This window comes from Ovis aries, chromosome 1 (genome assembly GCF_016772045.2).
Source record: "Ovis aries strain OAR_USU_Benz2616 breed Rambouillet chromosome 1, ARS-UI_Ramb_v3.0, whole genome shotgun sequence".
In the NCBI taxonomy this organism is placed as follows: Eukaryota; Metazoa; Chordata; class Mammalia; order Artiodactyla; family Bovidae; genus Ovis; species Ovis aries.
In genome coordinates, this window is record NC_056054.1 from 185,956,795 (window position 1) to 185,971,948 (window position 15,154).

At 40.0% G+C, this 15,154-nt stretch overlaps 1 long non-coding RNA gene across 1 annotated transcript; it reads left to right on the top strand.

The window, feature by feature from the left end:
• The first annotated feature begins 68 nt into the window (after window positions 1–68).
• LOC132660086 (uncharacterized) lies at window positions 69–14,031 on the top strand. The gene is made up of 3 exons (XR_009601307.1): window positions 69–7,355; window positions 10,185–10,370; window positions 13,627–14,031. It is a non-coding gene; the product is annotated as an uncharacterized LOC132660086 (long non-coding RNA).
• The last annotated feature ends 1,123 nt before the right edge of the window (window positions 14,032–15,154 follow it).

Sequence of the window (15,154 nt, forward strand, 5' to 3'; positions counted from 1 at the left end):
GCGGACGGGCGCTAACCCCGCGCGCCCCCGCCGAGTCACACGACGCGAGGCGGCTGGGTGCGCGCGCCGCTCGGGGGCCGGGCTCCGCCTCACGCGGCACTGGGCGCGCGGTGCGGTCGGGGCGCGCCGGACAGGGGCGGAGACCGGGCGTCCTCGGCGCTACCCAGTTATCCTCGGAATCCGGCAGTGTGTGGGCCGCCACGCTTTATAGTCTTTGGCGTCGGCTGACCTGCCCCCGGGGTCGAGGACCGCCTGGGTAAACAGCCCGGGAACAGTTTAGTTGTTTCGTTTTGAGGGTTCGCGCGTCATGGTGCCCTGGCTTCTCGGTTCCTACCCAGTTTAGGAGTGGGGCGCCGGGTCTGCGGGATTCAGCGAACGCGCAGGAATGTGGTGATTCACCTCCGTGACTGCAAGGCCCAGGAATTTCAAGTCCCGGGATTAACCAAGACGACTTTGAAGGGCGGAGGCAGCTGGACTAGAAAATCAGAACTCTTTAGGGTCTTACCTGGGGTTCAGCTCTTAAATAGCCTTATTTCCTCGTACAAGGGATTTAATTTCAGTTTCTCCACCCATAAAATACGGATAATCCTTGCCCTCCTTGCCCTACAGCATTTTTTAAAGGAATGTGTATCAAATAAGGGACTTACGCCATTTTAGCTGAAGTACTGTGGTTTTTTGGTTTAAGTTGAAGTGGCTGGAAATGAATCTGGGAGCCATGGAGGAGTTTTAGTTAATTCGAGACAGCTCTAAGTAATCGATCAGTTTAAGAACGCGGAAAGCATTGTGGATTGCCATTTCCTTCTCCAGATTAATGTTTTACTTCAGGGCAAAAACCACAATTTAACTGTGAAAATCTACACTCTGGCTTTAAGTCAGTATTTCTAATTAACATTTTCTACCTGACCCTTAACTAAATCTTTTATGAAATTGCTTTTTATAATTTTGGAAAGTCATGAATAGAAATAAAAATATTTAGTGTCTTTTTTACAAAGTTTATCCATAAAAGTGTTAAAAGATTGTGTGTAACCAATTCCATTAAATTGCTTTCTTCCTGAAAAGGAGAATAAAGTGCTTTTTTCTTGCCAGTCATTTGTGTTTTTAAAACCTAGTGAATTTGAAACCTGTTTCAAAAGGGCCCTTTTAAAAATTAGACTGTCCTTACTTTGGATCAAGATTACGTTAGCAGGAACCTAATACGTGAAAATTGCAAATATTTAATACAGTTTTATGCTCTTAAAAATGTGAATGTGCCTGTGATAAAAAATAAACTTACAGGAATGTAATATAAAATGAGAAAAAAGAATTCAAATATGATTCAGAAATAGAGAAGATCACAAATCAGTGAAATTAAGGGAAGAAAGACAAAAATAGTCTCAGAGACTGAAGCTACTAGTAGAAAGTTTTAAAGCTATGTTGAGAGTAATGGAAGGATCCCCCTATTTTCATAGGAACCCTCTCTATCTCAGGTACTTTGTTGAAGCCAAATGGGTCTAAATAAAGCAGCATCCCTCCATAATCTAGTGGGCCTTGATACTATCCAGTCAACTTGGAGAGTTCTGAAAACTCCCTGGGAGGTGAAAGAGCTTTAGTGGTTTGTGAACCTTCACAGTGATGGAGGCAATGGGGACCCCAGGAAATGTGAAGGGAAAAGGAGGCAGCATGGTCAGCATGGTGCATTATCTAGGGAAAGAGAGATGGGGTACAGGGAGCTGGGAAAAGGCATGGCATGCTTGCCCACTTAGCAAAACTTCACCAGCAAGTCACTTTTGGGTCAAATTGACTGTTTCAGGATAAGTCTCCTGACTAGAATGTTACTGGGGAAAAAAAGGGGGAGACTAATGAAGAGCTCTTTCTGCTTCAGCCACCCTGTCCAGGTTTCCTGAGGGCAGAAACTGTGTCTCTTTACCTTGGCCCCGCACCTGAGACATAGTAGGCACTGGGCAAGTGAATGAAATAAATACATGTATATGTTTTGGCATGCCTGACTAGGATGGCTGCTATTGCCTAACTGTAGAAGAAACAAAAAATAATCTGAAGAATCATTTTATAAACCATACTTGCTGGGAGACCATGTCCTAAACTATATAAAATGTGGACTTTGGCTTTTATCAGATATAGGTTTCAAGTCTCATCTCTGGAAATCATATTTCTCTTAATCTTGATTTTGTTACTTAATCTACTTAAGTCTTGATCTCATTATCTGATTATTATCTATTTTGTAGGATTATTCAGTTCAGTTCAGTTCAGTTCAGTCGCTCAGTCATGTCCGACTCTTTGTGACCCCATGAATCACAGCACGCCAGGCCTCCCTGTCCATCACCATCTCCCGGAGTTAAGAGCTAAATCTAAAAGGTTTAGCTCAATATGTAGCATAAAGTAAATAATCTGTAAGTAGCAATTATTACTACTAATAATAGCAGTTATTGTTATACCTATTACTCTTTCCCACTTCTTAGTTTATGATCAGGGTAAAAAGAAATAAAGTTGAGAACAAACTTTACTCAATTTTCTGCATAAATGGTGGTTTTCTCTTCTGGACCAGGCAATGTTTTAGGGATTAGAATTTGAGAGATTTGTCTGAACTCTCCTTGCCCTTGATCTTGACACCCAAGATATATGCTTATTACCCTATCTCCAAATTATATCAAAACCTCATACCTTCTAACCTTCATCTCAGCTACCTCTGATAAGCAGTACTTTCATTATTTCAAGCTATGTATCAATCTGTCTCCCTCCTCTCCTAACCCCATGTCTCTTCATTCCTCATCTGATGAAGGTCAGTTGCTTAGGCTGGCATGCAGTGTTTTAGATTATTTCCATTGCTGAGTCACTCTGAGGTTGGCTTATCCAGTTTGGCCTGGGATGGTTTAAAGTTCTGACATCTTACCAACTGTAGTCCAAATCTCAAACAACAGTTACTTTCTATTTAAGGCAGCATAGAAGGCAGAGGGAGCTATAATCTTTTCAATCCATTCTGAGGAGGAGTCCGCCTCTCTGTTTACAGGAGCCTAGAGTGAGTCTGCCGGAGAAGGCAATGGCACCCCACTCCAGTACTTTTGCCTGGAAAATCCCATGGATGGAGGAGCCTGGTAGGCTGCAGTCCATGGGGTCGCTAGAGTCGGACACGACTGAGCAACTTCACTTTCACTTTTCACTTTCATGCGTTGGAGAAGGAAATGGCAACCCACTCCAGTGTTCTTGCCTGGAGAATCCCAGGGAAGGGGAAGCCTGATGGACTGCCGTCTATGGGGTCGCACAGAGTCAGACACGAGTGAAGCGACTTAGCAGCGGCAGCAGCAGCAGAGTGAGTCTGCAGCCAGTTTTGTAACTTAAGTTCTCCCAATTTGGTTACTAGCAGTTCCTTCCTCTCCCTCAGTGTATTCTTGCTGTAGAATAGATAGATCAGTACTAATTGGTAGATTAAGATTTCCTCATTATCTTTACTGAATCTTTACTGAAGTATGGGATGTCTTTATGCTGAAGATTCAAATAATGACATGACGTTTTTGCATCTGGGTGGCTTTGACTAAGAGCTGTAAAAGCATCTTCATGACTATTTCCATTGAGTTCACTTCATATAGGGGTTTTCTCACATCTGGTGAGGTGTTTTCCTTGGTAATTGTTTGAGGAATTTGAGTGGCTATGCATGTTTTAAATTTTATCCACTTGTGAAGCCTATGTTCCTATAATTGGGTTGTTTTACCTTTTCATAGATAGGTATTCATAAACAACTATAAACAAGCTAAAATACCTTTAGTCCCCAACTTATTCATTCATAAATACTTATTGAACACCTCGTGTGTAAGAAACTGAACTATACATTGGAGATGTACAGAGATAAATGAAAAATAATAGTTAACATTTTCTTTCTCAGTCAGATACTTGGGCCAGGTACCTAGGCTACTGAGTCCTAGGGGCTTTGTAGGCATTATTTTATTTAATCCTCATACTCATTCTGTAAGATATTATCTCCATTTTTTACAGACAAAAACTGAAGTGTGGGGAAGTTAAGTAACTCACCATGTCACAGTTATGAAGGAGTTGGATACCAACATAGTAGAATATGAGTCCAAAGTTTATGATTTCATCCAAATACAATCACTGGTATCAAGAGATTTATAGAAGTGTAACAGATTAACAGGGAGGCCTGCAACTCATGGGGTCGCAAGGAGTCAGACACAACTGAGTAACTGAACTGAGCAGATTAAAGGGAATCCAGAAAACCCAAAGTAATCCAATTTAAAACTGGGCAAGAAATCTAATACATAAACCCATAAAACCCCAAATAATCCAGTTTAAAATTGAGCAAAATATCTGATAGACATTTCTCCAAAGAAGACCTTCAAATAGCCAGTAAGTACATGAAAAGATGTTCAACATCATTAGCAAATGCAAATCAAAACCACAAAACCCACTCACACCCACTAGGATGACTAAAAGATGTTCAACATCATTAGCAAATGCAAATCAAAACCACAAAACCCACTCACACCCACTAGGATGACTAAAACCAAAAGATAGGTACTCATAAGGATGTGGAGAAATTGGAATCCTCATACACTGCTGGCAGGGATGTAAAATGGTGCAATCTCATAGTTCCTCAAAAGGTTAAAGAGATAGACTTCCCATATGACCCAGCAATTCCACTCTTAGGTGTCTATCCAAGAGACCTGAAAAAATATATCCAACAAAAATTTGTGCACAAGTGTTCATAGCAGCAGGATTCATCACAGCCAAAAAGTGGAAACAACCCAAATTTCTATCAACTGATGAATGGATTTTTAAAATGTGTTTATTTATCCATATAGTGGAATATTATTTAGGAATAAAAATGAATGAATTACTGATATGTGTTACAATGTGTAAATCTTGAAAACACTATGAGAACGCAGCCGACTAGAAGAAACTAGTCACAAAAGACCACATGATGTAAGATTCCATTTACACGAAATGTCCAAAACAGGCAAACCTATAGAAACAAAAAGGGCTTCCCTGGTAGCTCAGACAGTAAAGAATCCGCCTGCATTGTAGGAGACCTGAGTTTGATCTCTGGATCAGGAAGTTCTCCTGGAGAAGGGAGTGGCAACTTGCTCCAGTATTCTTGCCTGGAGAATTCCACGGCCAGAAGAGCCTGGCAGGCTACAGTCCATAGGGTCACAAAGAGTCGGACATGACTGAATGACTAACACTTTCTTAGAAACAAAAAATAGATTAATGATTATCAGGGGCTGGAGAGAGGTGGGTATGCGGAGTGACGACTGTTAATGGCTACAGAGTTTCTTTTTGGGGTGATGAAGATGTTCTAAAGTTGATTGTGATGGTTGTACATATAACTCTGTGCATATACTAAAATCATTGAATTATACACTTTAACTAGATGAATTGTATAATGTGTGGAATTTATCTGAATAAAGCTGTTATAAACCCAAAGCAATTAAAATATTAAGTAGCATTTGCTAACTGTTGTATAGCGGCATAAACAAAAACTATGAGAATTCAGAGGAAAGAGACGATCTCAGGCTTCTGCAGTTAGGAAAGCCTTAATTGGGTGGTGAGGTTTTGATAGAGATGGGATGAAGCATAAGAAATCAGGAAAAGAATGAGGAAGGTATTTCTTGAGAAAGAATGGGAGAAACGAGAAGGAAAACTTGTGTCTGGGAAATGGTGAAGGGTCTGATTTGGCTGATATGCTTTGTCCTGGTGGTTATGATAGCCCAGTATTGGTGCACTTTGGAGAATAATGGGAGAAAATATTTTAAATTGTAACTTTGCCCCCCCAATCTAAGGTGTACTGTTATTATAACATACAAAGGAGGGGTAATGCTTGTAATGATAAGTTGGTCTAGATCATGACGGGAGAGGTATGGATATCAGGTGAGGAGAGTGTCTCTGATTCATTTCTTACTGGAAGCTCAAAAATCCCATTTCCTTATTAGCTCAAGTAGACATATGTGAAAAACTCCTAGGTTTGAGGGAGTCTGTGGGAGTGTGGCACCTATAGAAAGAGCTTGTCTATGGGGACAAAATATTCTTCCTCATTTCTCAAGACTGGTAGTAACATCAGGATGTCTCTCCTCTGCCTCAGAGTGGAAGTCAAATGTAGATCAAGCCTCAAGTCCTGCAGGGGGAATTAGAACTGATCACAATTATTTCATTCTATTAGGTTCCATTCCACAGTTTTATTGGGCAACTGTGTAAAAGGTCCATGGTAGATGTCGTAGGAGCTTTAAAAAAAAAAAAACATTCCTCAACAGTTCATGTTTGTCGTTTTAAGTTTACTTCGAAACTTCAGAGGTCTTTCCTTCACTCAACCACTAAAGAGGAACTGAGAGGTTCTGGAGATGCAAGGGGAGGAACTAACTGCTTCATTCACAGTCAGAAAGGGTCAGGGATCCAAGGTAAAGATGCCTCTGGCACTGATCCCCAACAGCAGGCCTGCTGTTTCTCTTTGTCTTATTTGCCAAGTGTTTCTTTAAACCCTTGTCTGTAATTCACCTGCATTATGTGTTGAGTATAAGGACTAGGGCAACCCAGTTTAGACTCAGTAATCCGTTTGCTGTGGTGGTGGGAGAGGGAAAGGCGCCCTAATAAAGAGCAGGCCACCACTGAACTTGAATTTAAAGGTTAATCAGAAAGACTTCAAACAGGAGATACAAGCCGTACTCATTCCTAAGAGGAAGAGAATGGAGAATGAATCTCATTTGCTCTCTTTCCTGTACTCTCTGTACCACATTATGTGTGTAAATTCTGTTTGTCCTTTTCATTAGTTTTTCAGCTATAAAGTATTTATTATAAATATAAAAGGTCATTACAGAAAATTCAGAGATGTGTAATAAAAAACAACTAAAATCACACATAATCTTGCCATCCAGAAGTAACCACCACTGAGTTTTTAATGTATTTCCTTCCTTTTCCATATGCACATATTTTTTTCCCTCACAAAATTGAAATAATACATGTGTATAAACATATGTTAAGTTTTGTATTTTGATTTTGTTCACTAAAAATTGTATAGTGAGCATTTTCCATGTTATTCAGTTATTCTTCAAAAATGTGATTTTTAAAAATTGGGTGCAGAATGATTCTCCAATATTGGACATGATGGTATTCTACTAGTTCCACTCTTCATCCATAATGCCTTGCAAGCACTTTTTTTTTAAGTCAACAAATTTCGCCATGAGAAATATTACATCTCACAGAGCTCTTTGCTGAGCTTTTGCTGCAACAGCTTGATAATAACAGTATCACCACGCCCTCTCCCTGAGGACTGCCACACAACCATTCCTCTGAAGACATGCTGACTCCATCTCACTTGCTTCTCACCTAGCTGATTAGAGGGACCAGCTGTGATACAGGTAAGCTCTTTCAATAAACAGACTCTTTGGGACAATTGTAGGCCTTGATTGTAAACTGGAGAGCCAAATGATGGATAACATGCCTGAATTATTTAGGTATCTACTGCAACTGTATGTGGTCCCTTTACATGTATGCCTGTACATCAAGCTAGTTGATGATCTTCTCATAGGTTTTCTGTAAATGAGAGGTGAAAAGGGTACAAGTCCTAGAGGCAATACCGGGGTACACTGCTGGAACTTCTGCTTTGGCACAGTTGATGCTCATCTTCAGTAGCGTATGAACTTCTTTTTTCTGCTTTTTCCCATTATAGAATGAAAATTTGTAAGAATATTACACCAAATTAAATTTAATTTAATTAAAGCAACATATTGGGTCTCTATGACATGTGGGACACAATGATGGAAATATGGAAGAGAGGACCTAGGCAGGCCCTTAGGAGGCTTACAGTCTAGTAGGGATGATAAGATATGCACACACATAACTATAAAAAAGAGTAGACCAGATTGCAGGAATTTTAATGATGAAGAAATGATCATAAAACAGTGTCATGAGGAAATTTAAACTGCACACTAAATTGTATACAAATTTAGTTCTCTTAAAAAGTATGCATACTGAATATGTGTACATATTCCCAAAATGGTTGTAGTGGTTGTCTGGGTGATGGACTTAGAAATGGTTGTAATATTCTTCTTTATTCTTTCCCATTTTTCTAACATTTTAAAGCAATTAAAATGGGTTACTATTAGAATCATTAAAATATCCTCTATTAAATGTGTGAGAGCACTATATAGAAGTACAAAATTTGTTGGACGTATGGAAAAATGATTATGTCTAACTAGGTGGGGAATCAGGAAGGCTTTAGGATTTAATCTTTAATAACGATGAAAAACTTTTAATCTTAGAAATAATGAAATTTCATTGAGTTGAAAAGGCCTTTTATATTCCTACAATTTTTTATCTCTATGACATTTGACTATAGTCTCTATTAACTATCTAGAGCTCTAGTGACTGCTATCTGACATATTATCTTTTGTTACTTTAGATATATCTTAAAATTTTTTGCTACATACACCATGGGGAGATGTTTGTTAAATCAGTAGTTGTCACTAGTCAGAGTATATATTTTTAGCAAAGACTCTTTCCGCTTGTCCCACTGACCCCAGAAATGCTTTATTTCGACATTTACTAGCAAGGGCTGTTTCTTTATCCTCTTGTTCTTCTGAAGACTTCTGTATCTTTAATTTTAAATGCACAGAGCACATATTCTCCAGGGTCCGATAGGCTTCTAGCAAAAAGGATCCACAAACCATCTGCTTCATCAGCCATGAGCTTCCTGTTCTTTTGGTGGACACCCTAAGTGATGAGACGTCCCAAGGTTTTCAGTGAAAGTGCAAGGATTATCAGGACAGAATTTAGGTGACATGACAGGCTTCAACTAACCTGAAAGATGAGCATCTTGGTTCTATGTAACCCTGATGAATTATTTACCCTCTCTATGCCTTAGTTTCCTGACTTATAAAATGGAGATAATGAAGAGAAAAAAATAGAGATAGTAGCAATCATTTCATAGGCTTATTTTGAATATTAAATTTGGCATTTGTTAATATTTGATATATATAGTTGCCCTTATTGTGATGTATCATAGACCTGGGAGGTTGTGGAGTTCTATTTTTCTCCCGAATGATTATAGGAAGTGGTGGAATTTTGAATGACAAGTGAGTTGTGGAGGGCAGATGAGGGTGGCGGTGATAGGGGATGTGCCAGGCAAGGAGGGTTGGAATAGCACCATGACCTAAGGATGCTGCTGGTGGAACTTCAGGTGTAGGGGAACACTGAGAGATGAGACCAGAGAGGGAGACTGGATCCAGGCCTTTACTTGCTGCAGATGTACATTTACGTCAGAGCACATTAAAGAGGCTGAGTATTCCCCGAGCCCTTTCTACCCGCTCCAAAGATGTCCCAGGCTTGTTCATACCATTCCCAGTAAAGTGCAGCCCTGGCTAGGCAGATGTGTTTAGTACTGTCTCTTGTTATTTTTCTCTGTTTGGGAAGCATCAATCCATAACTTTTCAGATGCACCTGGATATCTACTAGTTATACCTCCCCCACTGCTGACTTCCCCCAAGCAACATCCAGAAAGACCAGTGACAATTGCTCGGGAAGCTGTCACTGACCTGTCAAACATCATTTTAGGGCTAGCTCTGATCCAGAATAATTCAAATGTGACTCACCTATAGAGACAGACTTGCTTATTGTAGAAATAGAGTTCCAGGTTCACATAGCAAATCAAACAAACTGTCTACGATCAGCCTGGGTGAACTTGACTCAGTGGACAATCTCACACAGAATGCCGAAGTGCTGGAAGCCTCTGTCAGCTAAGAGTGCATCCGGTGGGCATGGAGCTTGACAGTGGTGTCTGTGGGGGCCTTTCTTGGACCCAGTGGGGTGGCGGCTGGGTTGTGCTGGTTCACATTCTTTCTTAGCTGAAGCAAATTTTCTGCTTTTCTTTCTGTTCCTTACAGAATGTCTTTCTTTTTGGTGACTTTAAACATACTTCTACTTATTCATAATGTAGGTGAGTCACTTTTCAAAAAATCTTTATGGATATTTCTGAAACAACTTTGGAAGAGTGAGGGAAATATTGATTTGGAGGTTAAAAAAAGAAACAAATGACTTAATCTCTCTGAACCTCAGTTTTCTCATTTTTTTTAAGATGGTATTAACAATGCCCTATTTGTTTAACAGGAAATGGTGAAGAACAGATGGGAAAATCTAACAAACCCAAATAGTAAAGCATTATTGTTTATTCTGTTTTCATGTTTTTAAAGGAGAAAAGCCTCGCCGCCTGCACCACCAACTTGAATTGTTCATTCGAGGCCATATCTGGATAATTACACTTATTTACATCTATAATTTGAACTCCTTCAATTAAAAAAAACTGGACAGTCCTCCCCACTTCAAGTGCCTGATAAATGTCGATTTAGAGTATAGCATCACAGAATATTTGAGATCAGGTCTGTCCTAAAAATTCTGCATGGGCAGTCAACATAGAGTTTGTATAAGTTTTTATATTCAGTTCTTAAAAAATGTTGAGATAAATAGTATATAGATGTTGAAAAAGTTAATTCAGCTAACCAAAAATATATATGCAAAAATTTCTTTTAAAAATCACATGTATCCAAAACCTGAAATATAATTACTTGAAAAGTGATCAAACACCTTTATAGATTTCAGGTACATTCAGTCTCTCAGGGACCTTCAGCAGCTCTGCCAGTCTCTTAAAGCTGGCAGTAGTGGAAGGCATCCTTAGGGATGCCAGGGATCGAATCAGGAGTTAGTGCAAGGCCAGGTCCACCCAGATTACATTTACTGGTTCTTTTCTTTGGATGCTTGGCTACTGTGTGTGTGTGTGTGTGTGTGTGTGTGTGTGTGTAGGGTGTGTGTGTGTGTGTCTGTGTGTGTGTAGAAAGGAGCAGTAAGGCAAAGTGAGATGGTAATCCATTCATAGTTAGGAACAACCCAACCAAATAAATTAAAGGAAAGGGTATATATGTAAGTGAAAAGAGAAAGCTAATGCATTTTATAGCAACAGTGACAGTCTAATACGAGGTGCTTTAGATATGGTATCTTTCTGCTGAGATTTTGACTCAGTTTCTTGGACCTTGGAAAGCTAAAGATACAAAGGCCTAGAAATAAAACAGATTGAAATAGACAAAAGGGTTACTCAGATTCAAGTAGGACCATCTGCAGACACATCAGTCAAAGCCTGGCTTTTATATTACCAGTTACATCATCAACAGTTCCTGTTTCATGATTCTTTGACTAGAGCCTTTGGATTCCTGAGTCTGAGACCTTTTCCCTTGGGGCTAGAAAGTGTACAGCTGTAGCAAGACCTCCTGGATATAACCTGAGAAGCTAGAATTAAGGACCTTTCATGAGTGAGCTGTACATTTTTATGAGAGAGGCTGGGAAGAATGGAAGCTTACTAAGGTATGCATCCATCTGGTCCACTCCTTCTGTCCCTCTGGAAAATGATTGAACTTTGTCATATAAAAAGTGTCCCTAAGATCCCAAGCATTTCATAACAACGCTGGGACAGGTGTTCCTACCCTAATTATATGTAAGAAAACTATAGAATAAGAGAGATTGACTTGCCTAATTACAAATGACTAGTAAAGAAAACTTAGAACTAAGTTTAAGTTTAGCAACTTAGTTCTTAAACTTAGAATTAGGATTTAAAATCTAAAAAGAGTTTTTACACCTGTAATTCACTGCTTCTTGATGATAACCATGTCAGACAAATAACAATCTGAGCAGGAAGGCATTTCGTTTTCTTATATGCAAATCCATCCTTCTAAAGGGCAGACAAGTCGTTTCTCCCTGACTCCTGTTTTCCATTGTCGTCTGTCTTTCTTTATATTCATTTGATCGTTTATTTCATTAGTCACTTTTTTATTCATTAAACTTAGAACAAGTGCCTATGGTCAGAAAGCAACAGTTAGACCTGGACATAGAACAACAGACTGGTTCCAAATAGGAAAAGGCGTATGTCAAGGCTGTATATTGTCACCCTGCTTATTTAACTTATATGCAGAGTACATCATGAGAAATGCTGGGCTGGATGAAGCACAAGCTGGAATCAAGATTGCAGGGAGAAATATCAATAACCTCAGATATGCAGCACTGGAGAAGGAAATGGCAACCCACTCCAGTATTCTTGCCTGGAGAATCCCAGGGATGGGAGCCTGGTAGACTGCCGTCTGTGGGGTCACACAAAGTCAAACACTACTGACGTGACTTAGCAGCAGCAGCGGATATGCAGATGACACCACCCTTATGGCAGAAAGTAAAGAACTAAAGAGCCTCTTGATGAAAATGAAAAGGAGAGTGAAAAAGCTGGCTTAAAACTCAACATTCAGAAAACTAAGATCATCGCATCCAGTCCCATCACTTCATGGGAAATAGATGGGGAAACAAGGGAAACAATGGCTGACTTTATTTTGGGGGGCTCCAAAATCACTGCAGATGGTGATTGCAGCCATGAAATTAAGATACGCCTACTCCTTGGAAGGAAAGTTATGACCAACCTAGACAGTGTTTTAAAAAGCAAATTGCTGACAAAGGTCCGTCTAGTCAAGGCTATGGTTTTTCCAGTAGTCATGGATGTGACAGTTGGATTATAAAGAAAGCTGAGCACCAAAGAATTGATGCTTTTGAACTGTGGTTTTGGAGAAGACTCTTGAGAGTCCCTTGGGCTGCAAGGAGATCCAACCAGTCCATCCTAAAGGAAATCAGTCCTGAATATTCATTGGAAGGACTGATGTTGAAGCTGAAACTCCAATATTTGGCCACCTGATGCGAAGAGCTGACTCATTTGAAAAGACCCTGATGCTGGGAAAGATTGAAGGCGAGAGAAGGGGATGACAGAGGATGAGATGGTTGGATGGCATCACCAACTCAATGGACATGAGTTTGGGTAAACTCAGGGAGTTGGTGATGGACAGGGAGGCCTGGCATGCTGCGGTTCATGGGGTCGCAAAGAGTCAGACACAACTGAGCGACTGAAGTGAACTGAACTACTGTTAGAAGATAGAACCCAGTTCAGACGGAGAGCTGTGTGGCCAGGTTATTGCGGTCTGAATCATAGCCCTATTTCTCACTTGCTGTGTGTCCTTGAACAACTTACTTCACCTCACTGTGTCTTGGTTTTCTCAGTAGTACAATACATTGAAGATAATACTAATATCTACCTTGGTGTAAGTATGCAGGTTAAATGAATTAGTTCAGGAAAAGCTCTTAGAATATGTCTAATGCATGGTAAAATTTAATAAATGTTACCTGATTATTAGTTAGAGTACTCCAGAGAAACAGAACACATAAAATCTATATGACGAGATCAAGTGATTATGGAATAAGAAGTCCCCAGATCTGCAGTGGCCAAGCTGGAGATTCCGGAAAGCCTATGGTATATGTCCCGTCCAAGTCTGAATGCCTATGACTCAAAAAAAGCCTACGTTTTAGTTCTGAAATCTGAAGTCAGTTCAGAGTCTAAAGCAGAAAAGGACCAAGGTCTCAGTTCATTTCCTTCTTTGGACTCATTTCTCAAGCCTTCCAATGATTTTATAAATGTCTAATTGTCTGTCCTAAACTCCTTTGTGCTTGAAATAGCTAGAGTGATTTATTTTATCTGTTGTTAAATCCTATGTGCTGCAGTGTTTGCTGGGCTTTGTAAATGCTTGACTAGCTTCATTTGTTCTTTGCTATCCTCAGTGTCTATCGGAGAGTTACGGGCCCATCCTTCCACTGATGTTCCTCTTTCCTGTCATTTCTTCTTTGTGGAGGGCACAGAAAATCTCGAGTTTGCTTGGAAACGAGAAGACATCAAAGAGGAATATGAGGTAGAGGATGATACAGAATATTACCGATTTTTCAGGCACTATGATTTTTTCGAAGTTTTCTCGAAGTTGGTTTATCAGTTCAGCAATAACACCAAGCAACTAGAGGAACAAAACTCCTTGTATGAGGGAAGAGTCTCTGTGCATCTGGAGGAAATTTCTGAGGGGACTCTATCGCTTTTATTAAGAAATGTGGATTTCATGGATGAAGCTGTCTACAAATGCTCGGCCATCACACCAAATGGAAGAGGTCAAAGTACAATAAAGCAAATAGTAGAAGGTGAGGGAATTATTGGATTAACTTGGTTTCAAGCTCTGCCTCTGTTCACAAAGATAGACTACAAATTTTTTCTTCTGATGTTCTCACTTTTTCTCTCCTACTCAAATTATTATATGTATTTCTTATTCCCATGATGAGAGTTAGGTATTTAGAATGCCAGTTCATCTTATCTAAAAATATTGCTCTGAACTATAGCTATTACATTTGTACCTGGATACATCATTCATTCATGCAAACAAAACATAACAAAAACATTGGTCTTATCCCAAACTCACCAAACAAACTGTAGCACTGAAAAGCCAAAATGTTTCATAATACCTACGTGAAAACTCTGAGATATGACGTGTGGTTTGGGGAGAATAGCCCTGTGTTGGGAGTCAGGAGGCCCAAGTGGTAATTCTATGACTCTGGACAAATCATTTAGATTTTCCAGGCTTCATTTTCTCACTCTTCTCACTATTAAAATGTAAGATTGGATTGAACCAGTGGATCTCTATAGTGCCCCAAGGATCCTCACTCTTTGCAGGATTACATGGAGAGTGGTCTCATGAAGGTGGAGGCAGAATTCCTCAGGGCAAGACTTGGAAGAGACGGGAAGGTGGTGCTGATAATCATTTGCTATCTTCTGTGATTCTCAGCAGGGTATCTGAGGGCAGCAGAGTCTGAAATGAATCCCCTCAACTAGGGTAAGTTTCCAGAAATAAAGACAGCAGTGGTAGATGAGACCAGTAGTGGTAAATGAGGGCAGGCACATGTGTGTATCCTGATATCCTCTCACTGTGCCTGGATCAAAATTTTGACTATGGTGAACCTCAAGATGCGTTGCCTATATAAGGGTTAATGTAGAAACTCAGGGCAAGATTTCTGCTAGCCTGATCCTCTTGTGGCTGAAATTTAAAAAAGAACTAATTGTTTTGTTATTTTTTTCCAACCAGACTCTGAAATGCCCCAGGTGCAGTTTGATATGATTGATGATGAGGACGTGGCCACATGCATCTCCAAGGGCTGGTACCTCATGCCCAATGTTACCTGGTTGGACCGGGCAGAGAGGGACCTAAGCAACCACAGTACAGTGGGGGTCCTGGAAGAACAGATGAATGCCTTCTACAGGGTGTTCTCTGTC